We start from the raw sequence: 16,852 nt of genomic DNA, 5'->3' as shown, positions 1-16,852 counted from the left end.
TCACACAGGGCTTTCTTGGTGGCACATGCAAGTGACGGATCTCATTGCTCCAAGAGGCACATTCCCCCACATCCAGCTTACTTTTGCTCAGACAGGCAAGAGTTGAGCTTCACCCTGAGATATTTTCTTTTATCAGGTACTATTTATAGAAATACAGGGTGCACGTCTGCCTGCAGCTTGTTTTGTATCACCTGGAGAGACCTTGACCTGGCTCCTCATCCCAGGTCAGTGACACATCTGCCTAATTGTCACCATTGGTGTCCTCCCGCTGGCTGGCATTGCATCTCTTACTGTGGTCCCATTTTGCTGTGCCTGAGCCCAGCCATGCTGGAGGGTTGTCTTGAGGGTACAGCTCAGCTCATCAAACCACCGGTGAATCCAGTTCTCCTGATCCCCACTTTGCTTTGGTGCACACCAGCACAGTGACTCAGGGAGCTAAACCAGCCCAGCCAGAAGCTGATTTTGTTCTTTGCAAAGAGCTGTTGGCTGTTTTAGCTCTGTGGGTGGTGAGATCTCAGTGTGGTCAGCGAGTACTGCTCAGCCACACGTGCCGTCAGATTGAGCAGAAAACATCCCAGAAACTACCTCTATTGAAGAGTTGTTTTCTGTTGGATCTGCTGGTCAGGCTGACCCTCAGGGGCCTCTCATCACTAGACCTGCTGTAAGAAGGAAAGAGGGGGCACAGACGGGGCAGCTTGGCATGGCGTTCCCCCTCTGTGACCACCCTGCTTAAATCAGCTTGAACAAAAGTGGCTCATGCTCACCTCCATGGATATTGCTGCTAGGAGCTGCAACCCATTCTCCCTTTTCTGATCCATCAACCATGGACCCATGTGCTGGATCTGGTCACCCCATTGAAAACCACCTGTATGCCTTCCTCAGGGCCATTCTTCAGCTCTGTTGGCTCATTTAGGCTGGGATTTATGGCTCCCACAAGAGCCAGTCCCAGTGTCAAGCAGGCATGAAGACCACCCAGCTGAAGGTGGTGGGGGAGGACTGAAATGTTTCCTGGAGCAGTGGTGAGGTCTCACCTCAACCATGCCGCATCCAAATCCTAGCTGTGCCAGAACTTCAGTGCTCTGCACACCCATATTTACTCCCTGTTCTGCTGCTCCTTCTCATGTGTGAGCATCTGCTCTGACAGGGACACCTCTGTCCCCTCTTCCTAGGGCTGCTCCCTGGGAACATTTTAAGCATCAAACCCTGGCAAGGCTTAGGCATCTCTTTAACCAGCAGAGGCTGGAGTCGGTCCCAGCCCTACCCACCTCCAGCAGCAATAAGCCCCTGCACAGACACCCTGAACAACTCTGTTACACCCAGCACTACAAACCCTGATAATAATAACTTCCAGAACTGCAATCATCACAAAATTTCCCCTGCACTTACAAAGTCTGCCTCTTTGACCTTGCTTTCTCACACACCAGCACTATATGTGATACATAGTAGTGTTATCATGCTGGCCTGCACATCCATACATATTCTCCAGAAACTGAAATTTGGAAAAAAAAATATTTATTTCTGCAGAACAAGGACCAGAGATTGACTGTACAGCAGATGGGAGATGGTGCTCAAAGCTGGAGGGGGGCGGCTCAGCTGCATGCTGAGGCCTTGGTCATATCCCTGAGTGAGAGGCCTGGGCCATGTCACAGGAAAAGTCAGTGTGAGGAGCAATTAGGGATGAAGGGAGAGGTTTAAGGGGTTGCTGCTGCCCCACCTGGCTGAGAAAGCCCAAAGCTGGCTTCAGAAGGGGCGATGGGCTCCCCATGAACTGCACCTGAGGGGCAGGATGGGGTGAGGAGGCCTGTGGGGAGCAGGGGCTGTGGGGGCCTGCCCGTGGATGTCACTGATTTAACCCAAGCTTTGTGCTGCTGTGGGCTCTTGTTGTTGACTCTTTCCTTCCCTCCCTTCGTGTTGCTGATTGCTGACTCCCTGATGTTAAGGCAAAACACAAAATAACACGGTTGTTTGTTTTCCCCTCCAGTTCTAAGCGAGGCCCTGGCATGTATGCAACCACTGGGAGGGCTGGAGAAAGCAGGCACATGATGGGTGTTGGCACATCGCTGGTGGCTGCCCTCAGCAGAGCGGGGCCAAGAGGAGCAGACAGTCCCCCCGTGCCCAGCACCAGGCTCTCGACAGCCAAAAATAGCTGGGTTTGTCATGAGGAGGGTGACACCCCTGGGGGGACTGGGCCACACTGCAGGGAAAGCCAGTCACAGTCAGAAAACATGACAGTGACTTGTTTCGTACACTTTTCCCCTGGTTTCAGGAAAACTATTTACAATTACGAATAAACACAAAGCTGTTTACCCAGGAGCTAACAGCTTGCTGTACTGCTGCAGAAGGGTTCAGCAGCTCGGGATCCTCATAGAGGGTTCAAGGGAGATGACACAGCCCCTAAAGCTGCTTTTAAAATAGCCGGGTGTGTAAACGAAGGAGCAATTTAAAGACTCCGTGTGATGCCGAAGAGTGAACGCTTCTCAAAACATCAGAGCTGCCCCATACAAATTATAACAGATGACAGTTTACTAAATATAGCCCTGATGCCAAAACAAACAGCACTAACTACCAAAACAAGGGGTCACTGCAGTCTATCAGTTTTCTGTCTGGTCTGCACAAAATCTGAGCTGTGAGGATCGAAAAATGAAGCAAAGAGGTAGAATGTGCATGAATGTCTGCCAGGAAGCTGGATTTTCACTCTGGCAAATGCCATCATTTGTGTAATATCTCATCAGAGTCCCTAGTTATCCCCTGCAACCAAAAAAGCCACAGTCCTACAGAAAATGTTACACTGAAGGCAATGGCAACTGCACACACTTAAGGGCTGAATGAGACTTTTGAGCTAGACCAGTGTAAATTGGAAAATAATAAAGGTAATGAAAAGTTAATTATATGTTCTGCTCTGGAGTACATTTTAAATATTGTCTGCTTTTCAGGTTTGTGCATAAATACTCCTAATTCTGTGCCTTTCATTGAACAAATACATGTACATAGCTTGGCTGCTTTTCTGCTGACAACTCTGTGGAGTTACTCTATTAATAATCATAACAATTATTTAGTGGTATTTACATTGAGGTCCTACTATGAGATCTGAGCCATACACAAAGCTTACAGAAACCTGGAATCAAAAGATATTGCCTGAAATCCAATCATAAATGTTATAGCAAAACAAAACAAACCAAAACAAAAACCTTTCTAGTCTTTACACATGTATGAAAGTGTCAGCCCAAGGGAGTCAGATACATACATCCTAATGAAATTTAAGAATCCAGGCAAGTAATTCCCTCAGTCCTTCTTGCAAATCTCAGCTTACTGAGTTATTGGTGAAGAAATAATCTTTGTAGTGGGATTCCTAAATAGCACAGGTCTTATCCCAAGTGAGAGCCATACACAGAGTAGGGCAGTATCCAGGCAGACTCACGTTTGCTCAAGATTTAATCCCCTTGCAGATGAAATCCCAAACTTGAATGCATGGAAAATTGGTGTTGCTAATCTTATTTTGCAGGAAAAAAATTAATGTACCTCAACCAGCATCTGGCACGATACAGGCTTTTAGTCTCTGACTTAGAAGAAGCCTTGTATGCATATGTACTTTACTGGCTGGTAGTTTCTGCGATTACATTTTTTCCTTTACAATTCTGAAGATGCTATATCAACCTGAATTCCCTTTTTCTGTATCATTTACCACCATGTAGTGACAGCAGGGCAGCAGACTATAGGCCATAAAAACAGAATAAAAACAGAATGGGCTTAATCCTCTTCTCACACTAGATTTACATTTGTGTGCCTGTGTTAGTGAAGTTGGCAGTGAAGATGTTGACAGAGCAGACGGCTGGCCGGGGCCCAAGGGCACAAATTTTTAAAGGTGGTGATTGGGATTACCGAATCCTGCTTCCAAAGAAGCCTTAACCCCACTTCCTTCCATTGAGGGTTTTTTTATTCTCCATCAAGTCGTATTAGAAAGTGGGCTGCAGCCTGCCCAGGGCTGGAGGTGCTGCAAAGGAAGTAGAGGCAAACCCATCGCAGTACAGGTGCTGCAGCAGCAACAGGCTGAGGGCAGAAGAGGCAATATTTTCATTAGGCTAACTGAAGTGAAAAAAGTGGATAAACTTTAGAGTTTGAGATAAGGGGATTCTGAGCCCAAAACCTTGCCTGAGTTTACTGATAAGATGAGGTCAAGGTCTTACAGTCAGTCTAACAGGCTCCTAAAACACAGCCCACAAAGACCATCAGGAATGCAAGGGTTTTAGCGGGATCCAAAAAGGCACTTGAGTACCTGTAGCACGAGTCAGAGAGGTTGGAGGTACCTCAGTAAAAACATGTGAAACTTCGCTCAGCTGGCAACGAGGGCTGGAAGTGCTTGGCTTTGACTTTCTAATTTTCAGGGTGGAACCTAAAATTGTGCCACTTTGCCTAACAAATCTGCCTTGCCTGCAACCAAGGAGCTGGTGCAATTTGAGAGATGGGAAAATGTGGACTGGAAACCTTTATTCATGCACAGGCCATGCATCGTAAGTGGAACAAAATGAGCCCTGATCAGTTCAGATTGCAGGTGCCTGTCTTCATGAGAGTAGCCTGGGCTGTGTCTTCGTATGAGCAAAGACTGGTACCTCCAATATGAGAAATGTGGGAGTTCACACTGACCAGTGTGCTCAGCATCTCCTCTTGGATAAATTAAGATATTTTCCCCTCTGAAACATCTCACACAGGATGCTGTACGGGAAGATGTAAGTGTGTGGTGCAGATTTCTGGAGGCTGCTGTAAGACTCTGATGCTCATTTGTAGGTGTAGAAGTCTTCAGTCTTGTCTTTAGTTAGGAAACATAGACCATGGGCAAAATCAGAGAGAAAAGAGAATTAAAGAAAAAGTGAAGTTATTTACCTTGAAGAATGTAGATTTAATAATTATGAACCTACTCCAGTTTTCCTACAGATTTGCCATGAGTTTATTAACCTATTTTTCTCTTCTGGAGCTGTGCTTCTCTGTCCTTAAATTAGCTGGTGACCTCACGAAGCATTTAAGAATGTGTAACATTAAACACGCAAGTGTTGTCACTGACTTCAGCAGAACAGTCAGGTGTTAAAGGCAACGTCCCTGCCTCAGTGATCTGCCGGGTTTATAGGCTGAGGACACTGTCATACATAATGTTCAGATTAAATGGGAGGGGGAAAGGGAGCATTTCTAACATGATTACATTCAGGCTTCCTTTTATGTTTTGCAGAGGAAAAAAGTATGCAAATCCTGCACGTGCCTGCGTGGATTCAACCTTTCTTCCCTCTTTTTGATCTCCCCAGTTCTGACAAACACATTGCCCGAGATTGCTGAGTGAGAGAAACCTTCCTCCAGGAGTTGTGCCATGGGCCATTTTGGGGGGCACTGTGGATTTAGGCAGACCCCTGCTTGCCAGCTCCTTTCCCCCTCCAACACTGTTGCTCCAGCTGCACCTCTGCAGGGAGGAGGTGAATCGTACCTGGGCGCTGAGCCAGGGTGAAAATAATGGGGATGGGGAGGGTGCTGCTTTTTTTAAGCCATCTCCAGATCTGGTTGACTACACAACCGCACAAAGAGCTGCACCAGCACAATGGAGGGAGCGTAAGCCAACCACTCCATCAGAGTGCTGCCACCAAAAATGACGCCTGAAAAACCACCCTGCTTCCTCCGTGTTGCTGCATCAGCAGGGAGGAGAGTAGGAAAGTCCAAGAGTTTCTACTCTCACCTCTCCTTGCCCTTTCCCATTTTTTCCTACAAGGGATGGGGTGAGGGGAGTGCAGCCAGGTGTGGAGGCAGAGGTTTCTGGCACGGTGCTGGTCCCTCATTCTCTTGCTGTACCAGTCTGTTCCCAGCTCCAGCTCGTGCTGTTCATACCCATCTCTCCGTTGCATCCTGCTGCCTCCTCAGCTGTACCTGTTTGTGTGCATACCAGCATCAAATGCTAGGCACGATCCAGATAAAAACAAAATGTTCTTCTTCTGGGCTAGTTTTCATCTATCTCCCTGCTCCAGCACACACAGTGTGTTAGCACAGCACAAGGGGCTGCATGCAGGGGAAAGAGAAGGGTCACCAGGCCAAAGGTTTGTTCTGGCACGCCAGAGGGTAAACATGACTTGTAGTAACCACACAAACTTAGTTTACACAGCCACCGCTATCCTTCAGAGTTAACACTTTATCCAGCGGATTTGGGGAATTTGATCTCCCTCCAATGCTGGATTCCAGTCATGCAAATTCTCCACTGCAGAAAGGACGTCCTGCCACGGAGCTCGTGCCCTTCACCCACGCAGAACCTGCAAGCATGAGATACCTGGATGCCTTGTGTGAGACATATCCTGCAGCACCCAGCTCTGTGAGTTTGCTGGGCAGAGTGGTATGGAAACACTGAGGCAGGACACGCTGCAGAACCGATCATATGCTCACCCAGAGGGCACACAGGAGTTGCGAGAGCTTATCATGCCCACTGTGGTTAGCTTTACCATTGCTGGTTGTAGCCTGCAGTGCTGCTCTGTGGGTCTTTACCCCAGTGCCCTGGAAACCTGTCAGCTCATGTTGGACACCGGTGGGTGGTAGCTGAGAGCCCTGATCACACAGCTTCCAGCTGTTGCTCGTCCTCCACAAAGACTGATCCACAGCAGCAGCTTGCTAGTGTCATTGGTAGCACCCATTCACCTGTCAGAGCATTAATCTGAGCACAGGGCTCTTCCAGTTCCTAGCTGGAGGGCTGGGTATAAAAGGAGAGATGAAAGCTTATTTTCAGAGTTTCAGGTTGTACCGAGTAATCTACAGCCGGAAGATTTGGATATAAAGTAGGCATCTATGACTTAATTTTACCTTTGTGTCTCACACCATTTTTCTGACAGTATTATTATTTAATTGCCTGCATTATGCCTGTCCAATAATACTACTTAGCATTAATAACACTTCGTGTTGTGTCTTCAAAGTGCTTTACAAGCTAATTATGAAATGAATAATTTAAGTGAAAACAAGCACCTTGGGCTGGGACCTATGCTCGTGTTTGACAAAGCATGACAGATAGCTGCAGCACTGTGTAAGCTGGAACGAGGAGCTGTGTGATTCATGGCAGGGTTAAGCCAGCAGGAAAAGCATGGAGCGATAGTGCTCCATGGCACAAAAGGTCAAGACTCCACGAGACATTTTCTGCTGAATTTGATGGGGTGGGGAGGAGTCTCCAAGTGAGCAAGAGGAGTTTTGGAATAATTCTTGAAGGAACAGAGCTTGGTTTTGATGTTCCATCTTCTTCTCTCCCTTACTTAAACACAAGACTGACATTTAGCAGTCAACGGTAGTAAATACGTTGGAAATGCTTTTTTTTTTTTTTTTTTTTTTCACTCTGAGCAATGCACTACAGTAACCGTAACACAGAAGTTAGGAAACTGTGGCAGACTGCCTGAATGCATCCCTCTGCCTTAATCCATGTCCGTGGAATATCAAAGACAACACCACCGTTACGCAAATGTTATAGAAACCCCAGCAACCTCACAAAAAACACTTGTGGGTTGATTTGTCACAAAGGCAGCATGAATCAGAGCAGGTGCTTGCCAAGGCAGGGCAGTCAGGTTGTAACCAGCTTTGACTGGTGCTCCTGCAACACATTGCGTCCTTTGACTCCAACTAAAATAGCACTCAGAAAGGTGCAAGATTCATTTCTGCCTGGAGGAAAAAAAAATAATTAAAAATGTTATGGATAATCAGGAGTCCAAATCCGGCAGAGCTTCAGTTATAAGGAGGAGGGCAGGAAGGAGTGGAACATTTGGTTTTGTAGCCTTCCAATACGGGACCTTGCTCGTTTCCACTTTTTTAAGTTGGTTGATGTTTTATCAGCACAGATTCATGAGAAAACTGATGCATTGGCACTGGCAGGAAGTGGTTTTTGGAAAGTTACATTTTTCTTTGGATAGATAGCTGAATTCTGAGCGTGTAAAGCAAATGTTCCCACTAGCTGCATCTTCTCACTTTGTGAAGTCTGTAGTCAAAAGCTACCCAGTCTCAAAGGGAATAAGGAATTTCCTCCTACCCCCACAAAACTAAAACCCTTCCTTGAAGTTCCTAAAAAATCATCTAAGTTGCTCTGTGTTCACATAAGTGGACCCAATTTACAGTTTGAGAGCTCTGGCTAGGCAAAGGCAGGTGATGTGCCCCTGAGACCAGGCTGGATGTCCGTGTGTGGCTGCAGGGAGCTGGGCGCAGGGAAGGATGCTGCGGCCACGTAGGATGGAGTAGGAGCTGGAGAGGTCTCCAGTTTCTGTCTGCTTAGGTTTCTGATCTTCTAAACACAATCTGAGGGTGCTGCAGGTTTGTGGCAAAGCAGAAGTGTTTTACTTCTTTGTATCGTGTTAGTTCAGACCATCCCAGACCAGGGAATGGTTCTTATCATTACGAACACGTCTTTCGTGCCCTTGTTTACCTCCAGCGCGACCCTTCACCCCAAACACACAGACACACACACACACTGTGGCCTCCCCTGCCTGCTTCCAGCAGCTGGGGCAGGGGGAACAGCGGTGCCCTGCTCAGCCTGGGAGGCAAAACACCGACAAATCCCACAGCTGGGGCTGGCGAGGGGAGCAAGCGGGGCGAGGGAGCAAGCCGAGGGGAGCAAGCGCTGCTGAGGGAGCAAGCTTGCTCGGGCCGGGATGGGAGGCAAAAACCAAACCGAGTGAAACGAAAACAGCTCCGGCTGCCCGGCAGGGGGACAGGAGACCCCCTCAGGATCCACCCAGCCCAGCGGGGCCCCGCTTCTCCTTTGCCCGGCCGCGGCCGATGGAGGCGGAGCAGGGGCCGGGCCGCGCCGCCCCGGGGGTGCGGGGGCTGCGGCCTCGCCGCTTTCCCGGCCGCGGGCGGGGAGCGGCCGGTGCCTGGGCCCTCCTCCTCCTTCCCCCCTTTCCTCCTCCTCCTCCTTCTCCTCCTCCTCCTCCTCCTCCTCGTCCCGCCGCCCAAGCCCTCAGCGCCGCCACCCGGACCCGCCGCCGCGGTGAGTCTGCCCCGCCGGGCACCCCGAGTTGCGGCGCGGCCGCGCCTTTGTGTGGGGAGCAGCGGCCGGGCTGGGCTGGGCACGGCTCGGCTGGGCTCGGCTGGGCTCCGCCGCGGCGGTACCTGCCCGCCTTTGTTCCCCGCCGCCTTTGTTCCCTCGGAGGGCCGCGGGAGGGTTTTGTCGCCCAAAAGCCCGGCTCCCCACAGCCTTTGGGGGGGTTTAGGGGGGATCCCGGGGCGCTGGGTCCCGCCTGAAGGCGGTGCGGGGAGAGCCGGTGGGTGCTGGCCGGGGCAAAGTTGTCTCCGGAGCGAAAAGTAGCGGTGTGCTGCGGGGGGCTCTGTGCTGGCTCCAGGGCTGTGCTGCTGTGGTGGTTTTACCTTTTTGCAGCCTCCTGGCTGAGGCGCTGAGCCCTGCCCGTGCTTCCCGCGCTGCTCGGGGGTTTCTTTCTCCTCAGCCCTGCCTCCAGCCCGGCTCCCAGGCACCCCCTGCTTGCTCTCCAGTCGCTGCCTGTGGGGATGGTGCTCTCTGCCTTGGCACTGACCTGCCTCAGGATCAGGGATCCCCTCCCTGTCCCCCCAAACACTCCTCTGCTGTCCCCTCTCTTTCCCTGAGGGGTGCAGGGAGGCAGAGCAGGTGCTTGCTTCACGGCTTCCTCGAAACACCCAGACAAGAAAACTTTGGGCGAGTTTGTCTGAGGGCTTCTCACCGCCTCTCCATCCTTTGTCAGCTCGGTGGTTGCGTGTTCCTCGCGCCTCTGCTCCCCCCTGTCAGGGTGCCCCGTGTCCCACCTGTCCTCTGCCCCCTCTTTCCATCGTTCACTCGTTTTTCTCCATCTCCGCTTTCAGGAGCGCTTTACCCATCACAGGACAGGCAAAGACAGAAGTGCCATGTGCGGGACCGTGGCTAGTTATTGCGACTGTGTGTTGGCCAAGCTAACAAAACCTCTGTTTATGCCTCTGGTCAAAATGTGATACCTGAAAAAGGGACACCCGTGGCCTCTGGTGCCTGGTGAGCTGAGCCATGGGCTCCTGCCCCCTCTGTGGCTGGTTTACGGCTCATGAAGGAGCACAGTGGCGGCTGCTAACTCTACACACAGCAACAGTACACACAACCACCTCACATTAAAATCAGGGCAGCTGAAGTAACAGATTTCCAGGACAAAGCAGGGCACGTTGTGGTGGGAGTAGAGGGGTGCTGTGGGGCCACTTGGACCTGCTGTGGAAGGGGAGCAGAGGCCCCTGCACCTGCCAGCGGGGATGGGGACGGGTTGCAAGGAGCAGGGGGATAGGCAGTGGCACGTGGGAGCTTGGAGGGAAAATCTAGCGGTGACTGCAGTGAGCACTGTGCTGATTCGTGCTGTGGCAATGTTTGGGTCCCCCTTGTGCTGGATGCTGTACAAATACGTATTCAGAAGTGTATAAATGGTGGTTGTTCTTCTCTTCCTCATCATGAAGGGTGACGAATGATAACTGGCTTTACTGTAGCTATCTATAGCAAAGCCATACAGCTATCTATATGAAAGCTCCTTTAGTTAAATGTCTACTTACAAATAACATCAGAAAACTGCTTTTTAAGTGCCACTGCTATCAGACCTTGCTAAGAACCAAGCAGGACAATTTAAGGGGAGCAAAGGAACTTATTTCCTCTAATTAAATCTCATCAAAAGTTCATTAAAGTAAATGAGAACTTTGGTGGTGTCATCACACAGCTGGTCCTGGAGCGTGCTAGCTATTTTTTATTTATTTGTCAGGCAAAGATTTTAAGCATTGACACAATGAAGTAATTCAAGAAGCAGTATGCCTTAATGATCTAATAGGTTTAAAATGCTTTATCTCCCTGGCTGTTAGTTTTCTGTTATAAATTAAAGTAGCAAAAGGACAATTGCTACTATTCCCTCCTTTGCAGTGTTTTACTGGGGATTTTATGTTACTTCTTTTGGTAGGTTTCAGGCACAGTTGATTCTTGTGTTGGTAAGTCTTTGTTTGGGTGGAAAAATGGACACAATTTAGCCCTTTTACGGAGTTCATTGTAACCCCCCTTTACCAGTAGTTAATTCCATAAACAGCGAGTTCAGCTTCGTTCAGTTTCCTCTCCATCTGAATATAGAAATGAATGAAAGAAGAAATCCCAAAGAGGGCAAGAAGAGGCACAGCTTGAAAGATCAGGTATAAAGAGCCCCATTCATCTGGGTTTATCTGTAGTACAGGGATATGCCTTTACTTCATGAATCATCTCCTGACATCTGTTTGCAGCGCTGTTTTCTTAGCAACTGCGACTCTGTTTTAGAACTGGACTCTCAATGGCCCGTTTTGTATAGGGAGATGCGAAGGGCTGATCCAGACTCTTACGAGTGAAGCTGTGCCTTTCAGCCAGTCTACCCCACTCCTTTTCCTCGCTGGGGCACAGTGAATATTGGTTTTAAAAGCCTAGCAGCTGGGATGCTTATATGTATATGCGCAAAGAGATGCTTATCTGCTGCTTACCACAACTGAAGTGTTTCCGCAGCATTACCTGGCAGCAGTGGGGGGAGAACCTACCGATTGGTAGTGAAGTTTCTCGTTTTGAAAGCGTGCCATGTGTGCCACCGCACTTTCCCTAGCTTTCCTGCAGTTTGTTTTGAACTGTCACAGGGCTTTAGATGTGGGAGAGGATGTAGTCTCTGCTTGCAAACTTGGAGAAACACTGGAAAGGGAGCCAGCGATTGCGAGGGAACACTCCCAGCAACGTGCCTGTTTGAACAAGCAGCCGGATTAGTCGGTGGGATTATACGTGTGGAGTGTGGAGCAGTATGAGTAACGCTTTGGGACCGGATCCATAAGCTGCGATTAAAGGGAAGGTGACATTTCGTATACCTCTCACCTAATCTTCCTTTGCCTGAGTTTCATCCCTGACCAGTGTGGGTGGGAGACTCCTGTAACTGAGACTGAGGTCTTATCCTCGCTGGCCGCACAGCTGCTGGGAGGTCAGGTTTATTTGGGTTTTCTCAGCTGTGCTCTGTGGAGAGGGTCGATCCTGGGATTAGGTCTGGGGTAGGTTATTACTTCAGCTAAGGCTGAATTGGTCTGGATCACAAATACATGTCTGAGAGTACAAGTGGCACGTCCAGGCCACATTCACCCTGCTCCCTCCTGTGCAGACCTGCTGCTTGCCCGGGAGAAGGAGGAAATTACAATTGCAGCAGCACCTGCAGCTACTGGACCATGAATCATAAATTGATAGTGGATATTACCCCACAGAACATGGATCTGACTGCCCTTCCTGGACTGACTCGTGTCCCATGGAGCATGAAGGGTGTCGGCAGCAAGTAGCTGCTGTGAAGGATGAACACGTTTTGGGGTAATGCCAGGAGGGGGAAGATGTCTGGGGCATTTTGTTTGCAAAGGGATTGCAGAGTGGTGATGGGAAGGCTAAAGGGGGCTGTGAATTCTGGCCAGCTTCCTGTGGTCCTCATGGATGGCAGGACACAAACCCTGGTGCTAGTGAGGCTACGAAGAAGACAGCCTCTATGGATCACCTAGCTCACCGCCTTCACAGCAGGAGATGAAGAAAGCTGCTTCTCTGGAGATGCTACAGGGCCAGGACAGGGGCAGAAGAGGGAGTGGGGAAAAACCTGTGTTTTGCTTAGCTGAGCACACTGGAAGGGAAAAGAAATCTGTGCAGGGGAAAGGGCTGGTAGGCTGGTATCTCCCCACAGGAGGGGAAATGGGGCAGAGCTCCGCTCCACACTTAACTCCAGCCTCTGGTGTCTCGCAGGGAGGCATGTTTGCTTTCTTGCCTTCCTGCAGCCTGCTGATAACGCCCCACACAATGCAGCTGCGCAGATTGGCTCGAGACGACTTGAAGGAATTGCTGACCCTGATACAAGCAATCCTGTTTGTGGCCGGGAATGGGGAAAAAGAGGAAAGAATAGTATGAAGTGTTTGAGCTTTAAGGCTCGGGCTGCAAGTTCTGTCAAAGGAAATGACAATTAAGATAGAAAACAAACACTTGTAATTACTTCTATGAAAGTGTAGGGAGGAGGCAGAAATGTGGATTGTACAGGAAGAAGTTTTACTTTCTGGATCATTTGACTTGTTGCTTGCCAGGAGAAACACAAGAAGTTGGTGAATGATGAAGTGAAAGGTGGAGGTGGAGAGGGGAACGCGTGGCTGACCGTGCCTTGTGGGTCTGTGGCCGCTGTACGACTGGCCACAAAGAGTTGTAAAGACACTGCACCTGAACAGCTTCAGAAGTGGCTTTGTGTTGGTTTGTGTTAGTGAGAGCTCTGTTTCGTGCTGGTAATAACCACCTAATAACCACTGGTACAGGGAGAGAAATGAAAGCTGCCCCACGAGCATCGTGCCCTGCTTCTTGGAAGCTCTCATGCAGCGAGCAATGTGGAGCTTTGCTTGTAGGAGTACTCCATGAAAGCTTGAAGTTCAGCGATTAAACAAGGCTCTTCCAGCAAAGCTAAGCTCTCTCAGCGAAGGCGACTGCATCTTGTTGAGTTGCAAGAAGTTTACGAGGGAGGGAAGCACGGGGCACTTGCAACTTGTGTCTCTGGCGGAGGCGGTATTTCTCACCTCTGTGGAAAGCCAGGAGTGCTTCTTTATGTCCTTTCCCCCAGCTTAAAAGTGTGAGATTCGTCTCGCCAAACTACAGCATAGCTGTCTGCACGGGAGACAGTTGTCCAGACTCCTTTCATAGTCACCAGAGAGGAACAAACACTTCTGGGCCATGATTCATCCGCGCTGAATTGGACGTCTAAAAATACACCGGACAAACTGCCCTAAAAGTGCCTGTTTCTCTCCATTGTTTCTCCCCTGTCCAAACAATGGAGGCACACGGAGCCATCTCTGTTGTAGCTGTTTAATGTCAGGAGGGCTGAACCTCAGCCAAAGCGCCTCGTACCGCAGGGCAGCTTCTGGGAGGGCTGCTCGTGGCCTCCTTTCTGCCAGACCCAGCCTCTGCGTGGAGCGGGGTGGTGGAGCCTGGAAGGCTCTACCTGGGAGCAAGGAGTGGGCAGCGATGTCCCACACAGCGCCGTCCTCCTTCCTGGCCACTCAGCGGATTCAGAAAGAGACAATCGTCTGCTATAAATAAGAGGCCAAGGGGGATTTGGGCTTTTTCAAGGTCGCCCACCGGGCTGGTGGCAGAGGTGGAGGCAGTGGCGATGACGGCAGGATCCCAGAGGTGTGCCCGGGCGCCCTGCGGCTGCCTCGTGACCTGCCACTGTCCCAGGGGGACGCCGGCTGCTCAGCTCTCGGTGGTGGATGGCACCTGGTAGGTACATGTCCCTTTTGTAAAAGGAACTAGCAAAATGTCATAGGTGTTAATACAGCTGAATTACTGTGTGTTCACTGGGCTGGTGTGAATGATTGCAGGCATGCTTTAAAATGGTTAAACCTTAGGGTTTAACCTTCAGGGTTAAATTTGCTTCACCTCAGGCTTGCTGCGGCGTAAAACAGCGTGTAGGATTATTTAATGGTCTGTGGAAACTCTTTAAACTGACCTATATGAAACTTGCAATGAAACACTCAGTTGGACCTCGGGGAGCTTTGGAGGTACCTGGGAAGCTGCGACCTGGTCCTCTGTGAAGTGCGGCTGCTGCTGCTGTGTTATTTAGTGGCATGATAAAAAAAAGAAAAAAGCACCAGCTCTTCTGGAAAAAGCTTAATTTACCTGCACAGGTGAACCACGTAGGGTAAGGATGAGATTTCTCCTGCGTGGAGAACTAGTTTGCAGCAGAAAGGCTTCCTTTGCCAAATGAGCTGGGCGTCTGGGGGGGAATTTGCTGAAGGAATTTGCTGTGTAACAGAGATAAAGGAGTACAGGCGAGTACTGAGCGCTACATGGATCGGCTGCATCTCCAGTTTCAGACAAATACCAGAGCGTCCCCTTATCCTTTTTGATAAGATGGAAAGAATATGAGAGCAGGGGAATAGAAAGAGCGTATTGTGCGAGCCTGGGTTTGAATCCTGAAGTTCAGTGTAGGAGGTCCGTGCTTGAGCTCCAAGAGGTGAAACAAGCTGCAGTCTGATTCCAGGGAGCACAAATGGGAAGAGGAGGGAAGGAGCAAGCCAATAAATAGGAGTTGCAAGAAAAGCCAGTCTCCAAAAATAAATGTTGAAGATCAATTCCAGGTATTTCCTGGTATTGTCAACCTGCTTCATCAACCACTCGGACTGTAACAAGTGGTTTCAAAGATAGCAGACTGACAGGTTTACTGCTGTTTTTCTTTTTTTTAAAAAAAAGGGGGGGTGAAAGAAAGGTTTCTGATAGATTGTTTGCAAAACTATTTCTTACGCAGATCTGGGTGGGATGTTGGTGATGAAATACCCCGGGGACGGAGGAGGCAGAGCTTGTTGTTGTAAGAGGGAAGTAAGAGCACAGCTGGCTGTGTGTTGGAGTAGGGAAAAATCTGAATTTTCTTCCCGTTTGTGTGCCAGGGGCACCCCAGCAGTTTCTGAGGGGGAGGAAGCAGATACTTGCACAACGAAGGTGTGAGCAGACAGTGTTCCTGCAGAGCGGCTGCGCCTTTTTTTGGTGCTGCAGGCAGGCTTTGTAGGTATCCTCTGCAAGCAAAGTCTTCCCTTCGAATGGTTTGGAAGGGACTCTTAACGTGTTCTTTCTTGGAAAGGATCTCAGAAAAGCCAGTCCCCTGTTTCTGAAAGCTGTGCAGGGCTTGTAAGGAAACCGAGGCACATCCTGTGCCAGGAGCGCGTGTCCGTGGTCACACGCCAGCTCCTTACTGGACTTTCATCCGGGACGGCGGCTCCGGGAGAAAACTGTACCGAAACACGTGCTGGTGTGCTGGGCTTGGCCAGGGATGCCAGACGTGGCTCGTGGCTTACCTCACCTGCTTGGCCGTGGCGCAGCGGCGGTGCTTGCGCAACGCGCGTTCTCTGTTGCTTGACTGAACTTGTCCATAAGTAACTCGGTGCTAGTAATCTTGCTGCCTTTCAGCGAGGGAGATGCGCAGGGCTCCTTCATCCCGTCTTGTCTCCGGTGTGAGAAATCCTGGTTCGAAAAGAAAGCGAGCTGGGCAGCGCTGTGGTTCGGGGCCTGGAGAGAAGCCTTCTCATCCTGCACACGCAGAGGGGGAGTGCACGAAACAAGTAAGGCGTCCTTCATGCTGAGCTGTCTCCAGTTTGGAGTCCTTGGTTTTGCAATTGCGACTGTGTTTTGTTGGTACGGTGATTTATTCTAGCAGGCAGGCGTAGAGCACCAAGGTCTTTCTCCTGGGTTTTCTCTGCACAGTTTGGCTGTTTGGTCCTCTCTGGCAGCTGCACTGGTAGGAAGGAATAAGAGTGTTTGGCTTGTTTTTTGCTGCACACAAAAAGTTATTCTGAAGGTTGAAGCTATGCTGTAAGTTAGAGATTTAGGCTTGTATGGTTGTTTTTTTTTGTTGTTTGTTTTTTTCCCTAAAGCAACCGATTCTTTGAAAACAAAGCAAAAGACATTTTGTCTTAAGAAGAAAACAAAAATTCCATTTCATGGAGCGAAGTGCAGATTTTCTCCTACCAGAGAGCATCCCTGCATGTCTGGTGTGGGAGACAGCATGGTTGAAGGGCTTTTTTCGCATGTCCCAAACCCACACAGCCATGTGAGCATGCAGGTTTTGACAGGCAGGTGTCTAGAAAGACCCCCAGTAGCATTTCTGGGGGAAATTTCAGCTGAAAGAACTACGTGGAAGTGAGAAGCTCGCTCCTTGGAGAGGCAGCCCCTTCGGGTCTGAACAGAGGTACGTGGGGAAAAACAGCAATTTGCCTTGTTGCAGCCCAGGCTGGATGTGCTTGAGAGAAAATCTGATGAATTCCCAGCTGCCAGGCTAGGACGTATCATTAAAATTGTAATTTGCCCTTCAGATGCTGGCAAGCTCCGGTTGCCGTTTGC

General features: G+C 49.7%; 1 protein-coding gene across 9 annotated transcripts in view; it reads left to right on the top strand.

Moving 5' to 3' along the window:
* Positions 1-8,836: 8,836 nt before the first annotated feature.
* SYNE2 (spectrin repeat containing nuclear envelope protein 2) overlaps positions 8,837-16,852 on the top strand; it is a 187,090-nt gene continuing 179,074 nt past the window's right edge. For 5 of the 9 annotated variants that reach the window (XM_084522802.1, XM_084522804.1, XM_084522801.1 and 2 more), the window contains exon 1: positions 8,840-8,977. The gene's annotated coding sequence lies outside the window, so the exon portion shown is untranslated. Of the gene's footprint in view, positions 8,978-14,107; positions 14,240-15,935; positions 16,075-16,852 lie in introns of those variants that run through there. The other 4 variants (XR_014694088.1, XM_084522805.1, XM_084522799.1 and 1 more) reach the window with 4 other exon arrangements.

This window comes from Aythya ferina, assembly GCF_964211825.1.
Source record: "Aythya ferina genome assembly, chromosome: 5".
Classification (NCBI taxonomy): Eukaryota; Metazoa; Chordata; class Aves; order Anseriformes; family Anatidae; genus Aythya; species Aythya ferina.
The sequence above is the reverse complement of the archived record's forward strand: the minus strand, read 5'-3'. Positions and strand labels throughout refer to the sequence as shown.